We start from the raw sequence: 23,979 nt of genomic DNA on the forward strand, positions 1-23,979 counted from the left end.
AACCTGATTTCCTACCTTCTTCTTGAAACACAATCTCTTCTAAAAATAACTGATGTAAGAAGACTTCATGCTTAGGAAACTTACTAATACATTTATTAAACTCTACTTACACTGTTCCTGCAGTACTTCCACAGAAGCTGACATGCAGTGTCACTGGCTGTGTGCGATAGTCTACATTTCTTTGCTCTATATGGGATCCACATGAATGCTTCCAGTGCCACCTGAATGCTTAAAAACAAAGCAGAAATAATCTCCTGTTACAAAGTAGATTTTATTCTTCAAAAGTCATTGGTCTCATATACATTCTTCCATTGTCTGGTGTCTGACAATACAGTTCTTCCAGAAGTTTAGCTCCCACTGTGATACATCCTGGAATCATCATTTTTCTCTCCAAGAGAGGTGCTACCAGGAGCAATTAATCTATAGATTCACTCCAGGTATGAACATACTTCCTATTTAGAATTGTAGAATCATAGAATGGCAGGGTCGGAAGGGACCTTTAGACATCATCTAGTCCAACCCCCCTGCAGAAGCAGCTTCACCTAGATCAGACTAGACTTTACCTAGGCTTTACTTACACTTCTTATGGCATCCTAGTCTTCTTAGACTAGACTTTACCTAGACTTTACTTAAAGTCTTTCTGATCTTTTGCCATAAAATCTGAAGTATTTTCATGGCATTTAGCCCTCATACTACTACTACATATAGCACCTGGCACCATTTATTCTCCTCTACAATAATTACTGCTGTGAAAAACCAGGTATCATTAATACCAGCAAGAAGCAATCCTGATAAATACACTAATGTGCATTTGTACTCACTTTCCTAGAAATAACTTATTCTTTGTAAAGCTATCACCAGAGTGTTAATTTACCTTTTTGCACTTGATTTCACCTGAGACATTTCACAACCAGCAAAACACCTTGTACAGCAAGATTTTAAGATCCATATATCTATAATTTTTGTTTAAATCTTTCTTTTGCAATTAAAAAACCCCACAGGTTTACTTCTGGTTGAACATATTTTAAACTTGAGGCATTGTCAACCTGGTTTCCAATACATTAAATTTAAAAACATTGTTTAACTTGAGATTTATTTTAAAATAAGCTTCATTTTGCAGAACATCAAAAAAAATGGTAAAGCTTCTTGTACTCACAGCTGCATACTTTATTAGAGAAACTAACTTTAAATGTAGCTAAAAACTTAGAACAGTTATTCTGTAAACCGTATTTCTCAAGATTTCAGAAACTGCAGGTTTCACAGTGGTTTTACTTACAACTAGGAACCTGTAAAAACTCTTTTTCTTTCGCAGTATGTCAAGACAGACTGACAGCTCTTAGCAAACAAGCCAGTAAACTGCAGTGGGGAAAAGATCCACAGAACAAGACTGGTTTGCATGCACACTTGCAATGGCCTGTTACATGGCTAGAAGTTTCTCGAGTGGACTTGAGCCACACCTCAATTAAACCAAAGCCTTGCTACTACCAATCTTAATAAGCTTTCAGTAGTATTTGTATGCATCAAGTAACAAAAAACTGTCAAAATAATCCAAACACACACTTATCTGACTTAACAAAAATATATTTGGCATAATCCACAAGGAAACATTGTGTTTGACAATGATCTGTGCAGCGTGTGATTGACTTAACTGCTCTATACCAGCACTTGTGCTCTCCACTGAAAACCACACAAACCTGAAAGAGAAAGAACAAGACCGTATGTTCTTCTAAATGGAGTGAATTACACTCAGGTTTGTTTAGAAGTGAGACTACAGTACTGATTATACGGCCTCAACTTGCTTTTAAAACACAGGCATTACAACTTATGCAGTTCTGAAGGTTACAGATAGGAAGACACAACTCACACTGATACCATGAGCTGTTTTTATACATGACAATTTTGTTTTGAAAAAGCATCCTGGATACTTCAGCCCCAAACCAATGCAAAGACTCTTGCTATCTACACAACATAACGGTGCTTTTACCTGTCCTTCTTCTACCGTGACTGCTTTTACCTCATCCACATCTTTGTAAGGTGTGTGGTAGAGCTGATTCATTGCAGCAGTCAGGTTTTTATATTCTATTTCATCGACTGTGTAAGGCTCACATCCTTCCATAGTAACCCAGAAGCAACCCGGACTTTCAACCTAGGGCAAGGAGTAGATAACAAAACCAGGTAATATTAGACTTAAAAACATCCCATTATTTGAGCAGAAGCTATCTGAGTAGCAAATCTAAAAACAAAACTTAATCTTTAGTGAGGCCCGTTAAAAAGTACTGGGGCTGGATACTGAGCATACAGAATGTCAACAAGCAAAACAGCTTTCAACTTCAAGTCATTAGGTCATTAAATGACTTCTCAGCTTTCAAGTTTCTTTAGCACTGTAATTAATGGCACATACAATCTAAAAGGTATTGCTATTATCTAAACAGTTTGTTAAACCAAACACTGTGTAAAGTTCAGAGACATAAGGCTTCCCTATTGTTTTCAAGAACTATGTATGAAAACACAGAACACACAACAAACCCCATCAACAGGCTTTTCTTCATGCTCACGAGTCTACAGGACAGTTGCTTTCTTTATAATAGAGTCATAGCTTTCTGCTTAGCCTTTGTAATCAGTTCTATCCCAGTCTCTCCTCTGATCTGGGTCTCCTGCTCTTAGGGGTTAATCCCAGTTCAACACCACACAGCTGCTTCCTAACTCTCCTGTAGTGGGATGATTAACAGAACTGGAAGGATTAAAGTGAGAAAACTCCTAGGTTGATGGGTGAAATAGGTAAACACCTCAAGGGGTAAAACAAAAGCTAGGTGTAGAAGCAAAGCAAAATGAGGAATACATCGTTTCCCATTGGTGGCCAGATGTTTATGCATCTCCTGGAAGGCTTCAGCGTGTATTAACACTGACTTGGGAACGTCTCTACTTATTGAATTTGGCTTCCCCTTTTCTCCTCCTTCCCCACAGGTTTTATTGCTGAGAACAACATCCTATAGTATGGAACGTCCCTTGGGCAGCTGGGGTTAGCTATCCTAGCTATATTCTGGGAAAGGGACTTTTCCCTGATGCCTTGTGGAATTGAGTAGAATCTAGCACTATACTGCACTGTATTTAAGATTACGTTGCACAGCTTCCAGTTTAGATTTTAGCTGCATCCCTGCTGACCACTGTTGAGATTAAACAAGTATAAACACCTCTAACACATAAAAAGAAATGACAGAACACCCATATGAGAAACAAAACAAGCTTCCCCGTGAAAGACTCGGGTCAGACTCTGCAGGGAAGCACTTGTATGAAGCGTTCTTGCAAGAGCGGTGTCCGAGCCAGCAGCACACCTGACAGGTACAACATTCGGCTTCTTATTCCCTATCCAGGGTCCCTCCCTTGTTTCCCCACTGATCAGGTACTCCAAGGTTTACAACTTCTCCAGGCACCTACAATCCCCTCAGGGGATGGCTGGTTTTTGTACATTATGACCCATTCCCCACAGGCCTGAGATTTAAAACTCTAGTTAACGCTACAAACAAGCAGGTAACTGTCTTATGGTCAGTGCACTGATTTACACCACACAGACACAGACAGCAGTCGAAACTCCTTGTCTTAAGTTCTAATTCTGCAAAAGCAACATCAATATCTTACACCCGGGGTATCATGGCAAGGGAATGTCCCCTCCACCCCTAAAAAACACCCCCCCCACCCCAAGCCACGAGGCAAAGGGCAAAAATCCCCCCAAATGACCCAAGACGCCCCCAAATGAACCCCAACCCCTCCAAACGAGCCTAAAATCCCCCCAAATGAGCCCAAACCCCCCCTAAATGAACCTGAAACCTCCTCAAATGACCCAAAACCCCCTGAAATGGCCCCAAAAGCCCCCACATGAGCCCCAAACCTCCCCAAATGACCCCAGCTCCCTCTAAATGAGCCCCAAAACCCCCCAAATGATCCCAAAACCCCTAAAAAGGCCCCAGCTCCCTCCAAATTACCCAAAACTCCCCCAAATGAGCCCAAGACCCCCCCAAATGAGCCCAAAATCCCCCCAAATGAGGCCCAAACCTCCCTAAATGAACCTGTAACCTTCTCAAATGACCCAAAACACCACAAAATGGTGCCAAAAGCCTCCCACACAAGCCAAAACCTCCCCAAATGACCCCAACTCCCTCCAAATGAGCCCCAAAACCCCCCAAATGATCCCAAAACCCCTCCAAATGGCCCCAAGCCCCTCCAAATGACCCAAAACTCCTGCAAATGAGCCCAAAATGCCCCAAATGACCCCAGAGCCCCCACATGGACCCAAACTCCTCCAAATCAACCCAAATGAGCCCAAAACCTCCCATAATAACCCCAAACCCCCTCAAACGACTCCAAGTCCCCACAAACGACCCACACTCCCCCCTAACCTCCCCCAAATAATCCCCAACCCCACCAAACGACCCCAAATCTCCCCATGCCCCCCAAGTGACCCCATATCCCCCCAAACGACCCCAAGCACTCCCAAATGACCCCAAAACCCCTCCAAATGAACCCAAAGCCCCCTAAATAACCTCAATCCCCCCAAGTGACCCCATATCCCCTCAATCGACCCTAAAACCCCCCAAACCCCCCAAACCCCCTCAAACGCCCCCAGACCACCCCAAACAACCCCATACCACCCCCCAAAAGCCCCCAAGATCGCCCCAACTCACCTCCCCCCTCTCTCGATGAGTTTCTGCTTCCCTGTGGCACCTCAGACCCCGCCCGGATGACGCCTCCCCCAAAGACGTAGGGAGGCTGGAGGAGGGGAAAAGAGCGTGGGGGGTGGTCAAGCCGAAGCCCACACACTTTTTAGGAGGGAAGGTGGGGTCGGCTGTGCGGACGCCGCCATGTTGTACGGACGTCGTTACGGTGAAGGGGGCGGCTGCTGTGCGGACGCCGCCATGTTGTACGGACGCCGTTACGGTGAAGGGGGCGGATGCTGTGACGGCGCCGCCATGCTGGGTGAGGACAGAGGCGGCCGCCATTTTGTGCCGAGCGCGCGTTTTCCCGCTTCCGCCCGGCTGAGGAGAGGGAGGAGGCGGAGAAAAAGCGGCTTTTGACGCCAAAAGCGAGGGCGAGGAACAGCGGGGAGGGGCACGGGGAGGAGGAGGGACGCGAGAGGGGGCCGCAGAAAGGTGTTGGGAGCCGCGGGGCTGGCAGGAGCGGGGAGAGACTGGTTTAAATTGCTCCGTTTTACCCCAAAAATCGGCAGGTTGTTGACCTTAGAGGGACCGTTTTGCCCTCAGAGATTAGATTTCCCCTCACACCTTCGTTTTAGACCTCAAATGATTCCCATTTTCGCCCTCAAAGCGGCGGTTTTGCCCTAAACCAGTAGTTTTTGCCTCAGAAAGGCGCTTTTCCCGCCTCAAAGGGATTTTTCCCCATCAGATGAACTTAATTTGCCTCAAAGCAGTGATTTTTACCCTAAAACATAGGTTTTTTTCCCCTCAAAATGTGACTTTCCCCCACGTAAAGTGGATTTTTCCCTCACACAAAGCCTGGGATCAACTTCATTTGCCTCAAAGCAGCTATTTTCACCCCAAAAAGCAGTTTTTCCCCTCAGAAAGGCAATTTTCCCTCCTTAAAGGGACTTTTCTCCCCCCATATTAACTCAATTTGCCTCAAAGCGGTGCTTTCCCCCCTAAAAAAGCTGATTATAACCTTAAAAGGCACTTTTTCCCCTCAGATGAGCTAATTTTGCCTCAAAGCAGCGATTCCCCTCCCCCCAAAAAAGCAGTTTTTACCCTCAAAAAGGCAATTTTCCTGCCTCAAAAGAATTTCTCCTCCATCAGATGAACTTAATTTGCCTCAAAGCTGTGATTTTCACCCTAAAACAGTCTTTTCCCCCTCAAAATGTGACTTTCCCCCACATAAAGTGGCGTTTTCCGGTCACACAAAGTCTGGGATCAACTTCATTTGCCTCAAAGCAGCTATTTTCACCCCAAAAAGCAGTTTTTCCCCTCAGAAAGGCAATTTTCCCTCCTTAAAGGGACTTTTCTCCCCTCATATTAACTCAATTTGCCTCAAAGCAGCGCTTTCCCCCCTAAAAAAGCTGATTTTAACCTTAAAAGGAACCTTTTCCCCTCAGATGAGCTAATTTTGCCTCAAAGCAGCGATTACCCCCCAAAAAAACAGTTTTTACCCTCAAAAAGGCAATTTTCCTGCCTCAAAAGGATTTCTCCCCCGTCAGATGAACTTAATTTGCCTCAAAGCAGTGATTTTTACCCTAAACCAGAGTTTTTTTCCCCTCAACATGTGACTTTCCCCCACACAAACTGGATTTTTTTCTCACACAAAGCCTCGCATCAACTTAATTTGCCTCAAAGCAGCTATTTTCACCACAAAAAAGCAGATTTTTTCCTCAGAAAGGCGCTTTTCCCACTTCAAAGGGATTTTTCCCTCCTCAGGTGAGTCTAATCTGCCTCAAAGCAGCGATTTTCACCCCAAAAATCATTTTTCCCCCTCAGAAAGGAACTTTTCCTCCTCAGATGAGCCTAATTTGCCTCAAAGCAGTGATTTTCACCCCAGAAAAGCAGTTTATCCCTTTGGAATTGCGCTTTTCCCGTCTCAAAGGGACTTTTCACCCTTCAGATGAACTTAATTTGCCTCAAAGCAATGATTTTTACCCTTAAACAGAGCTTTTTCCCCTCAAAATGGGACTTTCCCTTACGTAAAGTGTCTTTTTCCTTCATAGAAAGCCTGGGATCAACTTCATTTGCCACAAAGCAGCGATTTTCACCCCAAAAAAGCAGTTTTTCCCCTCAGGCGCTTTTCCCACCTTAAAGGGACTTTTCTCCCCTCAGATCAACTTAATTTGCCTCAAAGCAGTGATTTTCACCCCAAAAAGACATTTTTCCCCTCGGAAAGGTGCTTTTCCTGCCTCAAAGGGATTTCTCCCCCCCTCAGATGAACTTAATTTACCTCAAAGCAGTGATTTTTCCCCCCAAAAAAGCACTTTTCCCCCTGAAAACGTGACTGTCCCCCTCACAAAGTGGCTTTTTCCCTCACACAAAGCCTTGGATCAACTCAGTTTTCCTCAAAGCAGCGATTTTCACGCAAAAAGCGGTTTTCCCTCTCAGAAAGGCGCTTTTCCCTCCTCAAAGGGATTTTATCCCTCTCAGATCAACTTAGTTTGCCTCAAAGAAGTGATTCTTACCCCAAAACAGTTTTTTCCCCTCAAAAAATGAGGCAGCCGGAGCCTGGCAACCAGCTGGGCCTGTGGGGTTTGGCCTCACAGGGGGCTGCGGCCTGAGGGAGCCTCTGGGTCAGGCACAAGCAGCTCTGTCCATGTCGTGTCTGTTCTCTGCCTGGGAGCTGTGTGTTGTCTCAGTGCCCCACAGAGAGCACAGACACACTGAGGCACAGACAGTGCTGCTGGGTGGGGGAAATGAGCCGTCAGTGCCCTTGGCTGGCCGTGGGGGCTGAGAGCTTGAGCAAGGGCGAGACACGGAGTGGTGTGAGGGGGATCCCTCTGCTCTCAGCAGGGGCTGGGGCTGTGCAGGCTCACAGGGGACGGGCAGAAAGGGGCAGGAACAGGGCGCTGGGCACCAGGCAGGGGCACAGCCCGGCTGCCCTGGCTCTGCTCTCACCCACAGCCCATCCTCTGGCCTCGCAGCCCTCGCTCTGTGCTCCCTGAAGGCAGCAGAAATGCTGAGGGCTTCTGACATCCAAGAACACTCCCTGTTGTGGTGACGGGAAGGAGCTGGACAAAGCCCAGAACCCCAGAAGTGCCCCATGCCCAGAGGCAGCAGATGTCCAACAGCAGCTCCATCACCCGCTTCCTCCTCCTGCCCTTTGCAGACAGACGGCAGCTGCAGCTCTGCACTTTGGGCTCTTGCTGAGCATCTCCCTGGGCATCTCCTTGGGCATCACCCTGGCTGCTCTCCTGGCCAACGGCCTCATCATCAGCACTGTGGCCCGTGACTACCACCTCCACAGCTCCATCTGCTTTACCAACAGCAAGGCCAGTTAGGCTGGTGCATTCAGTAGCCTTAATTCCCGCTGAACAGCATTCTCAACAGTGTGTTTTAAAGAGGCCATCAATACATCATAGTGGGGGGCAGACTTCTCCTCTGCTGTATCTGCAACTGACACAATGGCAACCACAACTTCACACAGGACACTTTGGGGTGGAAAAGCTTCTCTAACGTTCCCTTGGCTTCCAGGGGTGTTTTTAGACAATATCTGCCTTTATTCTGGAGGATATTTACAGGGTTGCTAGATACAGAAGAACATCATCTGCAGTTGGGCTTGGCAGGACTTTTTGCTCGTGTCTGCCTCTGTAGAGACTTGCCGAGCCATCCGGGACACGGCTGGTAGTCCAGCCACTGAGCAAATCCTCTTTCCACCAGCACTCTGTTTACTGAGACCACCTACAGGGAGGTGAGAAAAAAGCACATCAGAACACCAGCAGGAAACGTCAGCAAGTTCCTCATGAACAAGAGAAAGCCCCTAATCCTGGACGCTGACGGAGCTGCAGCAGTGGGTATGTCACACACGTACCTCATCTCCTGTCAAGCTCCACAGCTGAATCAGGGGCAGCCCCGTGGTAGGGTCGTAACTGGTGATGTGAAACACAGGGAAACATCAGCATGAGGCCGTTCTGGTCTGAGTCATGGAGAATGTAAGGCTGAACATTCCCTACAGTTCAGCTACTCCATCTTGGGGCGGGCTGGAGCGAATGTCGCTACTGCCAGCAGGCAGCTGGGACACCGCGCAGGCCACTTTGCTCTAGTCGCCGCAGCCCGTGCCCTGGCTGGGATTAGTGATGCCCTTGAGCGCTGCATCAAACCAAAGGAAGCTGACAGACTGTCCCAGGTGAGCCCTGGGTCTGCTGGACAAGCGGACACCGTGGGCTCTCAGGCCAGGCAGGGGCCCTTCCTCCCTGCCCACATCAGGAACAGGAGGGAGCGCTCATCCCTTCCCAGCCACAGTCCTGAGCGGTGCTGGGGCTACAGCAGGAAGATCTCAGCACCCAGATGTCTCCACGGGATCCAGGCAATCAGCCCTGCCTCTGGGGTCGGGGCTGCCCCGGGGCTCAGGGCCTGAGGGTTCCTGTGGCCACAGCAGGCGGGTGGGACCCTCAGCATGGGGCTGCTGGGCCTCAGGCGCAGGCTGTGTGCAGGGGCAGGAGGGGCTGGGTGCTGCCCGTGGCGCTTTGGGCCCTGAGCGCAGGGACAGCTCCCGGCTGCGCTCGCAGCTGCCGCCGCTGCGCCGTCCCTCTCCCGCCCCAGCGCCCGCCCGCACCGATGGAGCCCGAGGCCACGCACTGCCATTTCGCCAGGGCCTCTGCATCCTAACGAGGGTGGAGGTGGATGGGGGCATCGAGCAAGACACTGTCGTGGTGCTGCTGGGCTGGTTGGGCCAAACCACGACACACACACACACACACCAGTGTTACACACACACCCACTGCTCTCACCAGTTGCCCCCAACAGAGAACCTGACGACTTGTGGTTCCCACTCAGATGGGCTGGCATTTGGGCTGGCTGCCCTTCTGGGGATACTTTCACCACTGTCCCCAAAGCTATGGCCAATTCCCACTGGGACAATTGGGACATCTCCTACTTGGGATGTGCTGCCCACACATTGAGGACTCTCCTTTTCATTTCAGGACAGCATTATCTTCTCCCCGTCATGTGCTACGGCTGCTCCCTGGCCATCTGCAAAGCCCTGCACTAGGGGCCGCCCTGGGCAGCAGAGCCTGTGTCCAGGTGGCAGCAGCTGCCTGGGGCTCTGGCTTTCCCTCAACTTTCTGTACTTCACTTTCTGTCAAGTTTCCTTTTTTTCCCGTGTTTTTCTTTGGCAACATTAGACTTTATTTTGTAGTGTTTTTACTACAATTACTACTATTTACTACCATTTCCTACTATTTCCTCTTCTTTTTCTCTGCTGCAAGCGCTTGAGGCGTCTGGGACTTTGCAGTCCTAGGGACAGAAGGACGTGTCACCGGTGCAGGGGGATGCAGAGGGTAGATGTTGTCGAGACACAGGTGTTTGAACCTGCTGCCAATCAGGCTCAGCGCTCCTTCAACTTCATGGGAGAGGCCTGGAAGACAAGAATCCCACCCAAGGTCAGCAGCACAGGTAGGCTGAGGACACCTCCAGCCCTGCCATGGGAAGCAACCCAGCTGCCAGAAGCCTCCTGAGCTGCACTGACAAGTTCAGTTGGAACAGATTGGACACAGACCCTGATATCCAACCAACGTGAGCAGCTCAGAGCCCCAGGCCCCACTTGGAATGGCTTTGGCCTCAAGCATAGAGACTCACTGACAGACACTTTTCAGCCATAATTACTCCAACAACGTTCCCAGACAAGATGCTGAAAAGCATCCCCTATCTGCTGCTTCAAGCCCAAAGGGATCCTGCAAAAGGGGCTGGTTCAGCTCCAGCAGCCAAAGCTGCTCAAATGCATTCCCAGCCCTACAAAGGGGCTCCACGTGCCCAGGCCAGGCCACTTGCCACATCCCTCTGCTGGAACAGCCCAGAGCAGAACACTTGGGTAAAAGCCATGGCCTTGCCAAGCCACTGAATCCATTTCTAGTCTAATTAAAGCCCCCAAGCTACTTTCTAGACTCTGAACAAAGAGGCATTCCTCTTACCTTTGATGTGACAGACTTTGTAGTCATCAATATCAGGGACCGCTGACAGAGAAATTTTGGCCCCAGACTCTCTCTGCAAGCTGTTAATAAACTGTCCTTGCTTGCCAATCAAGCGTGAGACTGTATCCTTGATGAAAGACAAGAAAGCAAGAGTCAAGGACAGAAATGTACATCAAACCCCACTGAGCCCTGGGGCTTCTTTTGCCCATCTTCCTGGTTCCTGCAGCTCATTTGCAGGGTGGATTTGGACAGGCAGCGGGAGCGTGACCCTCCTGCACAGGGGAAAGCACCACAATTCATCCCCTGCTCTTAGGAGCTGTGAACCCTCAAAGCCTTCTGAGGGCTTTCAGAGCATCACCCTGACAGATCAGGGTGGAAGGTGCTGGAGAAGGACTCCAACCACCAGCCCTGGGTGTAGCTCTAACATGCCTCTTCTTTCCATCTCTGCACCTCTTCTTCATTCCTGTTGGGTCCCCATGGCAGCTGAAAGTGTCTCCGCAGGGCAGGGCAGGAGGCACGAGCAGGACAGTGGCTGCTTACCTTTGGCACCTCTATTGCCCAGACAACCACTTTGGATTTTCCCCTTTGGCCGCGCTTCTTTTGGGTCACTGTCTGCCACTCGGGACCGTCTGTGTCCTCCGAGTCCTCGTCAGAGCCATTTACACCTGCAAGACAGGCGCACAGGTCAGCATTCAGACAGCCCACACAGTGCAGCTGCCACACAGCAGGCCAGGCAATGAGATCCTTTCCTAGAGACGTGACACTAAGCACTTGCTACGCATTCCATGGGGATGCTCCTCCATCAGGTTCCCCAGAATGTCACGAAGGGTCAAATCCCATCACACACCCTTGATGCCTGGGGAGAAACCAGCCCACCTCTGGGAATGCAACAGGAGGAGGCCTGAGTTCAGCAGCAGCCCCTCAAACCCAGTGACCCTTTCCCCAGCAGCAGAGGCAAGACAGTCCAAGAAGTGCTGAGCAAACGCTGCCCCAAGTAGAGTAGCAGCCGTTTGTGTCAGTGCCCCAGCCCAGCCAGGTGCCGAGCAGCCCGGCACAGCCCTTACCTGCGGCGCCATGCGCATGGCTGCCCGCTGCCAGGGGAGATGGCGGCAGCGCAGCAGCTATCTGGGCATAGCTCGGCTTCTGCCCGGCTCCTGGCGCTGCCGGCGCTGCTGCCGGCCGCTGCTCTGCATCGGCGCCTGAGCCTGAGCCCTGTGCGGGGCTGGCTGCAGCGCTGCCGGGACACTCTGTGCTCTGCACGGGGACAGAAACAGCAGCAGGGACGCTGCTTTCCCCTGCACATCCTGTTTGCTCGTCTCTGTCTTTGTCATCCTCCTGGGTGCTCGGCACAACTGGTGTTGTTGACACTTCTGGAAGCTCAGTCTCTGGGCATTCCTCTTCCAATGAGGAAGAGAGTCCCTGAGGGACACAGGCTTCCGTCTGGGGCCACGATTCCTTCTCTGTGCCTCCTTCCTCCAGCGCTTCCTCAGCAGCAGTGGCCGGTTCCTCACGGTCTCTGGCCTGCGCTTTTCGGGAGGAATAGAGCCACCAGCAGCCCAGCAGTGCCAGCGCTCCGGGCACGACGTATGGGATCACGCTGCAGAAGCGCAGAGACATTGCACACAGCCTCAGCAGGATCTAGCAAGGAGACACAGACAGCACGTTCAAATAGACACAGGGAAAGAAACAGGAAGGCAAAAGTGGCACAAACGCTGTGAGGTATTTCCAGGAGCAGTTTTCCAGCTGCTCCTGAAACTCACAGCTCTGCTCTACCATCTCGAGCTTCCAAACCCTCCTGTTTGAGCACAAACCCTCCTCTGTAGCTCCCAGTGCCTCCTTTTTGGACCACAATCTAAACTAGAACAGAGCAACACTTCCCACAGTCATGGCCAGCCTAGGCAAGGGCAAGAGCTCAGCCTAGAGATCGAACTGGAGGTGCAGATTTGGTTCATCCTTACCTTTGGAAGTGAATGGAAGTTGAGGACAAGTGGGCAGCAAACAAGCAGTCGTTGAAGAAAGCACAAAGGCAAGTAGCTACAGATGGAGCTGAGTCCTCCTGAGGGCAGCTCAGCCCAACTGGCTCTGGCTGTCCCACTCTGAGGCTCTACAGCCCCTGGCCAGGTGAGGTCACAACGCCGGGTGGGGTCTGGAACAGCCCCTGTGTGACATCAGCAGCGCCCTAAGGTCTCCCTCTCCCTTGGTGACGGCCACAGCGCTGCCCCTCCCCTGGGATGGCCTCTGGAATCACTACTGGCCATAGTTTAGAACTATTGCTAGAGGCACAGCATTGTTCACACTGACAGGAAAAGTCGAACACTGAGCAGGGCTGCAGGGAGGAGGCAGCTGGGGTGCAAGAAATCCGCTCCACAGTGGCTCCCTGGGACACCAGCATGGAGGCTGGGACAGAGCGGAGACTCTGTGGGCAGGTCCTGTCAGCTCTTGCAGAAGAAGGGAGCTGCAGGGTACTACAGAACTCTCCTGACAACACAAACATACAGCTTGTGAGTTCCAAGTGCCAATCAGGACTCAATAACCAGTGTGACTTTCAAGCAGGGATTCTTTTTGGCAGCACTGGGCATGCAGGGGATGGCTCCACCAAGTGTGTGCCCTGCTTAGAGCAAAACTTTCTATGTGTGCCCAGACTAGATCTGCATATTCATTGCACTTCTTCATGACTTTCCCCCATTGTCCTGCCTCAGTCTGCCCAGGTCACTGACGACTTATTTCATAGAGACTGATGTCACTCACCCACGTCAATGACGGCAGGTGGTTCTCCTTCACTCAGCTCCAGAGAGTAACCTCCAGGGGCATCTCCACTCAGGGAATTACCAGACATACCGCAATTGCCCTGGGCCCATGGCTCCAGCCTGGCCAGGGCCCTCTGAAGAGCCTTCCTGCCCTCAAGCACATCTACACACCTGCCCAGCTTGGTGGGATCATCATACTCCCTGAGGGTGAAGGTTTAGCCCTGACTGAGTGCCAGGTGCCCGCCAAGTTCTAACATCACTCCCCCTCCTAACCTGGACAGGGGAGAGAGAAATATAACGAGTGGGTTTGTGTATTGAGACAGGGACAGGGAGATGGCTCGGCAATCACCGTCATGGGCAAAACAGACTCAACCTGTGGAGAAAAAGGTTGGATTTATTAAGAAACGATAAGAACAAGGAAATGAGAAACAAAATAATCTTAAAACACCTCCCCCCCCGCCCCCCTGCCTCAGCTACCTAAAACCTGGCCCAGGCAGAACCACTACAGGGGTGACCTTCACCTCGACCGGTGACAGCCAGGAGACCGAGACCTTGCACGACGATGGCCGTGTGGCCTCGATCTCGGCCGACTGTCACGGCTGCTGCCTTTGCCTCTTCATGGGGGTGGCGGCGAAGGGTTTTCTTAGCTTTTAAGGAACTTTCACATGATTCCACACACGTTCTTCAGCATCATTCCCCCTCTGAAGGTCTTTCATCAGTTTCAGATTTCCTTAAAAACGACCTTGATCTTGTAATTCCGGAGACAAAAACTGACCAATACTCACAAAAGCCACCAGTCTGCAGTCTGGGTGAAAGTCTCTCTGTGCTTTTACACGAGACAGACCAAAGAGGAGATGAAGACCATTTCTCTCACTGATATGCTCCAAAGTGCTTTGGGGTAATGGTTGCTATCAGAACAGGGAGATGCAGAAAACCCAGCATCTACACCTTTTCACTTTCTCTCCTCCTCACGCCTGCCAGGAGGTGAACGGTGTCTTCACAGAGAAGATTTAGTCAAGAGACACCTGCTCCTGAGCAACTGCTGCCCCATTACAACTGTCAGCCAGCTGTCACCTCTGCCACACTGGAGCTACTCACCTACACAAGATTCCCCTATCACTGCCAATCACCTTGGATCATCCCTCACGATCCAGGTATGGAGTGGAACTCCTCCCGAGTTCCCCACACAACCTGCTTCTCCACCACAGACGTGTCAGGCAGTTGGATAGCTTCTTTTCAGCCCTTCTGTATCTATCAGTTCCTTTGTCAAATCCCTGCCAAAGCAGGCGACAGGTTCCCTGGCAGCCCGGCTGCCACAGATGGTGCACCAGGGCCCAACCATGGCAAAGCAGCAGCAGGCCAAGAAGCTGCAGAAGCTGGTGGCATGATGGGTGGATCCTGCTGGCTGGAAATGCTTGGCTGGAGAAGAGGCTGCAGGTTGTGTGTTCTCGCTTGTCTGAGGAGTGTGGCTGGAGGTGGAGGCGGCGGCAGCTGCTGCTGAGGCTGCTGCTGAATCTGCTGACTGCAGCCAGTGTCATTCCTGAAGTTGTTCACAATCTGGGGCAGAAACACTGTTAGAAAAAGGCACCATGAAACTTCAGGAGAGTCAGGAACAAAAGCCTCCACAGAGGGAAATGATGGCTGTCCCTGTAAGGGCTGTCAATCCTAAAATCAATCCAGAGACAGATACATGAGCACATCCCACTAAAGGCTGATAAGAATGACTGGTCACCCAGAGCAGCTGCATTCAAAGCACTTGAGTGTTAACAGCCCATCAGAAAGGGAGGCAGTTGTGTGGAACAAGCGTGACCTGAACTGGCCACATTGTCTGTAAGGAGCTGTCAGCTTCTCTAACAACAGATCATGGCCTGGAGAAGCCAGTTGGGCCTCAGCCCATTGAGCCTTGCCTAAGGAGACCTCAGTGAACATTTCCTTCCCTTCCAACTGTTTGCAAACAGACTTTCCTCACAAACCCTCTCCACCCAAGCCATGGGGCTACCTTGCGCAGGACTTGTTGGCCTCCAAAGAGTCAGGAGAAATGTCTGTCTGATGACACGTTGGGCACTGATGTTCCTCAGGTTCCAGCAGTGCTGTTCTAATACCTGTGATGAATTAGAACCATCAGAATAGCTCTGAGCCAAACTAAGGAAACGTTTAGGCTTCAAGTCAATGATAATCAATTACAAAAGCATGTGGGTTAAATGCCTGCCTGTCTGTCTGTGGCAGACCCCAGTAAGTCACCAGAGCTGGCTCTACAGTTTTGTGGGAGACAAAAGGGCTGTGGGCAGCCCAAATGCCTTCCATATCCAACCTGGAATTCACCTGCACCATTATGCTCTCTTCTCATACTCCACCTGTAGAGATCATTTAAGCAGAGACGTTCCAAGGGAAAAAAGAGCTGGCTGCCTTTGGTTTCTGTCTTTAGCACGAGAAGAGCCCTTTGCTGTTCTGAGGGTACTTCAGTTTTCAGTAGAACAGGTAACAGAGTCGCTGTGTCATCTATTTCAGCTTTCACAAGATCAGATGTGATGTTTGGAGTTAACAAACATGGCAGTAACACTTACAGTCCTCACAGTCACCGTTTTGACAGCAGGGAATAACAGCTGCGTCCGTCATTAACTCTTTACACAGGGGACATAACAGCTCCTCAGGAACAGGAACATCTGAAGAGGAGGAGGAGGAGGATGGCTCCTGTGGCAAGAAGGGAGGCTTTTCCTTCTTCTTCCGAGCCTAAGCTGCCCTGGGGGTAGGGAGGGTGGGGAAAGAGAAACATTAAAGACTGGGAAAGGAAAAGTCATCCTCTCAGACTAGTAAAATCCCTTTCTGACAGCTGGAAATGCATGGAATGAATCCCACCTCTGCTCTGGAAGAGGGTCAGTGCAAAATGCAGGCTCACGAGGAGTTTAGTCTCCGAGTCATCACATTTTAGAGAAGGAGGAAGTCTTTGCAACAGCTTCTGCAAAAGGAGCCCTATGAGAGAAAACCACAAGTGCTCCCCATCCCTTTCTCAAACAGCCACTCTTGTCAGCACACAGCAGCACCTGCTCAGTTCAGAGTAACAGCACAACTTCAGCCTGTTTCACACGTGCCATCTGATCAAAGGCAGAGGAAATCTCCAGCCAGCAGCCAGTGGAGAAAGTTGACAAGAAGCCTTTGAAACTTAAACCAGAGGCAAAAGGAGCTTTCCAAGAGAAAGACTTCCCAGGAACAGCACTGAACTCTTGGTCAGAAATGCAGGTTCTTGGCACACTACAAGATGAAGCAACTTCCAGGGGCACCAACAGCAAGACCGCACTGTCTTCATCTTGGAACGGACGACAGATGGGAAGGTTGAGATACATTGACACTGCTGCCTCCCTCACAAGGACAGATGCTGGCCCGTCTCTCTCTCACACACACACATGGTTCCTCTCGCTCACTCTCTGGCCAGTCCAATTAGCTCCCCACTTACGCCTTACTGGCTGGGATGGCGTATTTCCCGTCGCTCGTCAGCATCGCGCCCTTCGTGTTGGGATCATCCACCTCCACCATGAAACTCCTGGGAATTCCAGTGCTCCTTTTCATTCTGGGAACAGCATCACAAGGGATCAGAACTTCAAATGAAGCACTTGCAGCTAGACTCTAAAGCCTGAACATCAAAATGCTGTGTTCTCAGAGTCCAGTGACTGTGGAAATCTCTCTGTGCACAGACACTGCTCTCTCGTGGTACATTCAGTGCAGCTGAAAGGCTTTCAGCCCAAAGTCCTGTGACTCAGGAGCCCTGTAAAGAAAAACCAGAACAACTCATCAGGCTGCTGTCTTGAAAACCAGCAAGAACAAGCCCCACCGCGCCCACCGCCCCCAAAGGACTCACTAGAATAGAAAGAGAACAAAACTGCAACAGACCCAAAAGCCTCACACACCCACGTGTGGCAAGAGTAACGGACTGCAATCCCACTTAGAGGGGTGCACCCTAAACCAGACCTGCAATAGAACAGGTTCTTGTCATACAAACAGGTACTGAGGAGAATTGAACTGGACTAGAACTATGAGCTCCTTTCACAGATACTAAAGCACTGCTGTTGCACAGGAAAGGTTCCTCAGAACAGGAGATTACTGTCTTGTGCATTACCAACTGAAGAAGGGAAACCAAGAGCAAGCGGGTGTCTTGCTGAGGACAGCAGACCACACTACAAGGATCACAAGTGCATCTTGAGGACAACGGCTGGTAATGCCTCTGTGACACCTCTGTCTCTGAGAGGAAAATCATGTCTTTGAAATCCTTAGGAAAAGCTCTCCAGAAACTCATTTCCACCATGGGTCAAATCCCTGCTCCTGAAGCCCTGCATTTAATTCTAATGGTTTACACACACTGACTAAACACCCAGTAGCGGGAAAAGTAAAGAAAATAGCGTCCCTGTTTTAAATTCACCTTCATACAACAAGCTGACACAAGACATGCCAGGGGATTTAGATGCACTAGACAGAAAACAGCAAGGCTGCTGCTGACTTTGAGCTGAATGTCATGACGGCATTGAGCTAGATCTTTGCCAGGCCCGGAGTGCTTCACCACCGAGGCACTCTCAGCAGAAACACTCTCTTTGTAGAGAAATGGAGAGAAGAGGCAATCACAAAAGGACAGCTGGAGACTGCCAACACACAAACAGTAACCCAAAAGTACTTCAGACTGCCGCTCAGTCATGGGCTTTGGAAGGCCTTTGCAGTAGTTCTCCACACAGTGCTCTGTATTACACCTTGGTAGTTTAGACTTGGCTCTGCAGATGAATTACCAGCCTGGCTAAGAGCTCCAGCTGCACTGTGCCTCACCACTACTACCTTGTCAAGTCTGGATGTTGGCTCACACACACAGGAACTGGACTGACCCAAAAACCACAACCTGGGCTCTGCAGCACCGATGATCCAAGTGAGTTCAGGTGGAAGCACATTTCTGAGCCATGCTCCTTTCTCCAAGACTATACGTCCCAGTCAGAGATAAACTCAAACAGGCTGTGCAAGCATCCCAGTAAGTCCATCCTACGAATACATCAAGCACTTCTGACTGTTTTAATTGTGGTAACTCACCTCTCCTTTCCTGAGCCATAGAAAAGAGACAGAATGGCTGCTACAGTGAGTAGAAGCTACTAATTTGTTGTAGAAGTTGGAAATGTAATTATAGATGGTAATATGAAAAAAAAAAAATCACCTGAGGTTTCCTGCACAAGCTCAATGGAACACAAACAAAACACTCCCAACAGAGCTGACTGAAATTCCCCAAGGTTAGGAAGAGACGCAGCACTACCAATGCCATGTCGAAAGGACGTGAACAGTGATCATGAGAAAAAGATCCAAAAAGGAACAACAGGAAAGTTGTAAAGATCACTTCTGAAAATCAACTCCTGATGCCTCTTATGACCGTGTTTACAAGGGCATGTGTCCCCCATCTCCCTTCCGCAAATGCACAGCTGGATTCCACACCCCACACAGGAGAGTCACAGGGCTGCTGGGATCAGTCACACACATGACTGAGGGAAACAAAGGCATCCAAAGGAAGGGATTTGACCAAGGGAACCCAACACAGACAAAAACATCCCCTGTGTTGCTTTCACCAGCAAACAGAAATCATATTCATATTCAGCAGCTGCACCTCAGGGCAGCAGTCAGCATGGGCTGAACTGGAAATGTCTGCTGAAATCCCAACAACTGCCTATGAAAGGTCACATCAATCCCAGAGATACATGAACAACAACCCCCAGCCAACACTACACTGTGTTTTTCACTCCTGAAGAACATCAGGTTGGCGTCACAGCCAGGGTCCCTACCTGGGTCTGTCAACTTGCCCCTCTGCAGCCAGCAAGGCAGAGCTTTTGTCCCCTCCTACCCTGCGGCGGCTGCCAAAGCAGCGGCACAGCCAGGACGGCGAGGTGCCGGCTGGGCTGTGCCTGCGAAACCTCTGCCCAGCACCTGTGGGGAGAAGGGAAATGGAGTGAAAGCCCTGCCAGAGTGACCAGCACCACACACTGCTGCTGTCAGACTGAAATGCTGGGGCGGCTCCGGGGGCTCTGGCAGCTGGGGTACCCGGGGCCTGTGCCCGGGGCCTCTGACTCCATCTCCTGCCCCTCCCCAGCTCTCGGGTCACCCCCGCGGCTCTCCCAGCCAGGCCCAGCTCCAGCTTGGAGCTCCCATCACCAGCCCTGGATGGGCAGCAGGCAGGAGACACCCCCACAGCTGCCTGAGCCCTCACCTCAGCCAGGCCACAGCTGGAGCAGAGACTGTGCCTCACAGCACCGACACGGCTGTGGGCAGCTGAGGGGGCAGCGACAGCTCCCAGAGCGCCCAGCAATGAACCGGGACGGCTGGCAGCCCCTGCCCAGGCCTACAGCTCCCACATGGCCCAGGAGCCAACATGGCTGGCTGGTAGCCAGTGCCCCCCGGCCTACAGCTCCCACGTGCCCCGGGGCCTCCTTCCTGCTGTCTGACCCTGCAGGGACACCAGCCCCTGGCCAGGCCCCCCTGACCCTGCAGCCCCATGGCCGCCTCCCCAGGGCTGCACAGGCCCAGCCCCAGGGGGAGCCAAAGGAGGAGGAGGAGGAAAATAAGGGGGAGGAGCAGGGCAGAGGGACAGAGCAGGAAAGGGATGGAGCTTAAGGAGACAGGGAGTGCAGGAGGAAAAAGAACACTAAAGAGCAGGAAAGAGGGACAGAGAGAGGATTGGAAGGGCAGAAAGGAGGACATGCGATACACAGACACAGGCAGGGAGAGGGACAGGGGGGCAGAGAGACAGAAAAGGCAGCAGGAGAGTGGAGTGCCAGAGAATTGGGACAGGGATTAGGACAGAAGGGAATAGGGAAGGACAGAGAAAGGGAGGGGAGGAAAAGCAAAGCATCCAGAGAGAGCAAGGACCAGAGAGATGTGGATCAGCAGAAGGAGGCGCAAGAGGGTGGATCAGCGATGGGCTGAGAGAGTCAGAGGAAGAGCTAAAAGGGGATGAGGAGCAGGATGGAGGCCTGGAGAGAAGAGACAAGTTCCAGCCAGCTGAGCAAGAGAGATGGGGAGGAAAGTGGGGACAGGCTGTGGGGGAGAGAGGGAAAATAAGGCCAGGAAGCACAACATGGTGATAGAAAAAGGCAAAGGACAGGGAGCAGGAGAGGAGAAAGGAAAAACAGCAACAGGATGTAGGACACACAGGGAGGGGTTAGAAAATACAGACAAGGAGTCCTACAGAGAAAGAAAAAAACAGTGATGGGCTAAAGACCAAGAGGGAGGAGGTGAAAGATGAGGGCAGGGAGCCAGACCGAGTGATGGGGGGACACCAAAACTAGCAATTATGGACAAGTGCCCTCATTTCTTGAGCAGTGCCCAGGAACTGCATTAGCAGGAGCCTCCAGAAGTGTGGTGCCTGCAAAAGGCCTGTCCTGGGCCCAGCCCTGCACCCTGAGAGTGCTGCCGACCAGCACCTTGTCCTGTGGCCAGCACTGGGGAAGGGAAATCACCCAGCTGTTTCTTTGGGGTTTTATTGTGATGGTTTTGCTTTCAAAAAGCAACTGTGTATGCTCTAAATAGCACCTGCAAGGAAAAGGGAAGCAGGCTTCCCAGGTGGGACACCTTTAATGCCTGAACCAGGTACCAGACTTGAGAGAATCATAGAATCGAATCAGAGAATGGTGGGAGTTGGAAGGGACCTTTAGAGATCATCCAGTCCAAGCCCCTGCAGAAGCAGCTCCCACCTAGATCAGGGCACACAGGAACATGTCCAGGTGGGTCTTGAAGACCTCCAAGGAAGGAGCCTCCCCACCCTCCCTGGGCAGCCTGGGCCAGGGCTCCCTCACCTCTCACTAAAAGAGTTTTTTCTTTTGTTTCAGTGGAACTTGTTGTGTTGCAGCTTCATCCCATTACCCCTTGTCCTGTTGCTAGCCACAACAGAGAAAAGAGACGGCCTGACCTCCTGACACCCACCCTTTAGATATTTGTCAATGTTAATAAGGTCTCCCTTCAGTCTCCTCTTCTCTAGACTAAACAGCCCCAGGTCCCGCAGCCTTTCCTCATGAGGAAGATGTTCCAGTTCCCTGATCATTTTGTGGTCCCTCTACTGGCCTCTCTGCAGAAGTTCCCTGGAGCTGAGGAGCCCAGACCTGGACACAAGACTCCAGATGAGGCCTCACCATGGCAGAGTAGAGGGGGAGCAGAACCTCCCTCGCCCTGCTGCCCACACTCTGCTTGATGCCCCCAGGATGCCATTGGCTTCTTCTCTACAAGGGCATGCTGCTGGCTCATATTCAGATTCTTACCAGCCAGCACTGTCAGGTCTCTCTCTGCAGAGCTGCTCTCCAGCAGGTCAGTCCTCAGCCTGATCTGGTGCAGGGGGTTGTTCCTTCCCAGCTACAGAACTCTGCACTTGTCCTTGTTGAACCTCAGGAGGTTCCTCTCTGCCCAACTCCAGGGAATCCGAAGGAAGGGATTTGACCAAGGGAACCCAACACAGACAAACCCATTCCCTGTGTTGCTTTCACCAGCAAATAGAAATCATATTCTCTTTCTTTAGCGTGGTGGGAACAGCAGCTCAGCAGCGGCTTTGTAGGCACAAATATGACATGGACCAGCCAGCTTGAATAAAGATGGTAGGGACAAGTTAATGCAGCTGGCAAGCTACTTCCAATTATCAGAAACAGCTGCTGCAAGGCAATCAACTGGGCCCTGGGTGATCACAGGGGTGCAAGCAGCATCTAAGGAAGTAGCTAGCAAAGGAAGGGTGGGTTTGAGTCAACACTATTGGTGGCATTATATTGCCCGTGTATGTCTCTGCACGTGCATTACCTAGCTTCTCTACATCTTGGGATGAATGTTGCTTGCACCGTTACAACAGGCCTGGAGCAGCTGCCAGAGCTCCCAAGGCACAGCCAAGCCCCAGCTGTGTGTCCCCCAGCTCCCCTCACCCAGCTCCAGGCCCCCAGCACGGCTCCGGCCGGCTGCCCCTTGCTCACCATCGCGGGTTCGTGGCAGAGGGCGATGACGGCTCTGAGCACCAGGCACCGCATCACGCTGCTCTCGCTCCCCAGGTACCTCGGTTCCAGCTGCAGGGCGCGTTCATCACAGGGCTCATGTCAGGGCAGGCCAGGAACTGAAACACACCGAGTACTCACCCTCTGCCCCACTGACTGCTCTCCCCCCCTATCTCCTCCCAGCAACCAGGCTCACCTCGACCAGGAACGCCGTGGCAGGGACCTCCCAGCAAGGCTGCTCCCTGCTCAGCAGATTCACCAGGCAGTGAATCAGTTTCTAACATGAGCCCCTCGCGGCACCACACATCTCTCTGGCAGGGGGTGGGGGGAAAAAGGGCACCGATGACCCCAAGCAAGGTGGGCAAGGCCCTGGACTGACTAGCTGAGGGCTGGACTTCTCAGGAGAAAGGCAGTGCCCAAGAGCAGCAAAAAGCACCCCTCCTGCCCCAAAGCCTCCTGACGACACTCTTTTGCTGCCCACGGGCCAGTCGTCCCCCCGGCTCTGTCTCTGGCCCTCGCTGCATCCTGCCTGGCCCTGGGACGGACGCCCCATCCCGAGCCCTCAGCCCAGGCCCCACGGGAGGGGACGCTGGTGCTTTGGGGGGTGTCTGCTCCTGGGCACCCGCCTCTGCCAGGCTTCTCCAGTCTGCTGGGCCAGCCCTTGGTGACAAGCCCCTCTCAGCCAGCACCAAGGGCATTTGCGGGGGTGTCCTGTTTGCAGGGGACAAATGTTGGAGGGAGCAGAGAGAAGGGGGCTCTCACCTGGCCAGCAGCCCCACGGCACTGTGCCGGCTCTCAGGGTTGAGCAGTGCTTCCCAGCCGTGCTCGCGCACGAATTCACGCACCTCGGCCTCATAAGCCAGGTAGTACAGCAGCTTCCTCAGGGTCCGCATCGCAAACCCGCGCCCAGGTCACACTGGGAGCCCCTGGCCTCAGCTCCAGAGCCGTGTCAGGGATGGCAGGACCGGCACGGGGCACCTGCCGGGGACGATGGGAGAGCGGCCTTCCTGCTGCCATTCTCAGGGCCCAAAGCGTCACGGGCAGCACCCAGCCCCTCGTGCCCCTGCACACAGCCTGCGCTTGAGGCCCAGCAGCCCCATGCTGAGGGTCCCAGCCGCCTGCTGCGGCCACAGGAGCCCTCAGAGCCCGACAACGGCTGCCCAGAGGGGAGCCAGAGCCCCGCACAGCCAATGGCAGCGCAGCAGGCGGGCACGGCCCTGATGGACGTGTGAGCGCAGCCAATCGGAGGCCGCGGCGCCTCAGGGAGGGCGGGCCCAGCGCAAGGCGGTGACAGGCCTGCAGCCAATCAGAGGCGGCGGAGCCTCAGGGCGGGCTCTGCAAAGCCCCTGAGCCACAGGCAGAGGCAGAGGCAGGGCCAGAGAGACGGGAGCTGCTGGACACAGGCCCCCAGGGGTGAGTGCTGAGGGGCCGGCACATGGCTGTGGGCAGCGAAGGCTGCGGCCCTGCAGAGGAGAAGGCTGAGCTCAGGGGGCCCTTGTCAGTGCGGAGGGCTCCCTGCAGGGCAGGGGGCGAGAGGCCGGGGCCGGCGTGTGCTGTGTGGTGGGCAGGGACGGGACGCGGGGTGCCGGGCACACGCTGACACAGGGGAAGCGCCGCTGGAACAGCAGGAGAAGCTTCGTGACTGTGA

The 23,979-nt window shown here is 52.1% G+C and overlaps 1 pseudogene; it reads right to left on the reverse strand.

The window, feature by feature from the left end:
• Window positions 1–8,243: 8,243 nt before the first annotated feature.
• On the reverse strand, window positions 8,244–23,224 carry LOC133627104 (E3 ubiquitin-protein ligase RBBP6-like; annotated as a pseudogene).
• Window positions 23,225–23,979: the final 755 nt, after the last annotated feature.

Source organism: Colius striatus, chromosome 17, assembly GCF_028858725.1.
Source record: "Colius striatus isolate bColStr4 chromosome 17, bColStr4.1.hap1, whole genome shotgun sequence".
Taxonomy (NCBI): Eukaryota; Metazoa; Chordata; class Aves; order Coliiformes; family Coliidae; genus Colius; species Colius striatus.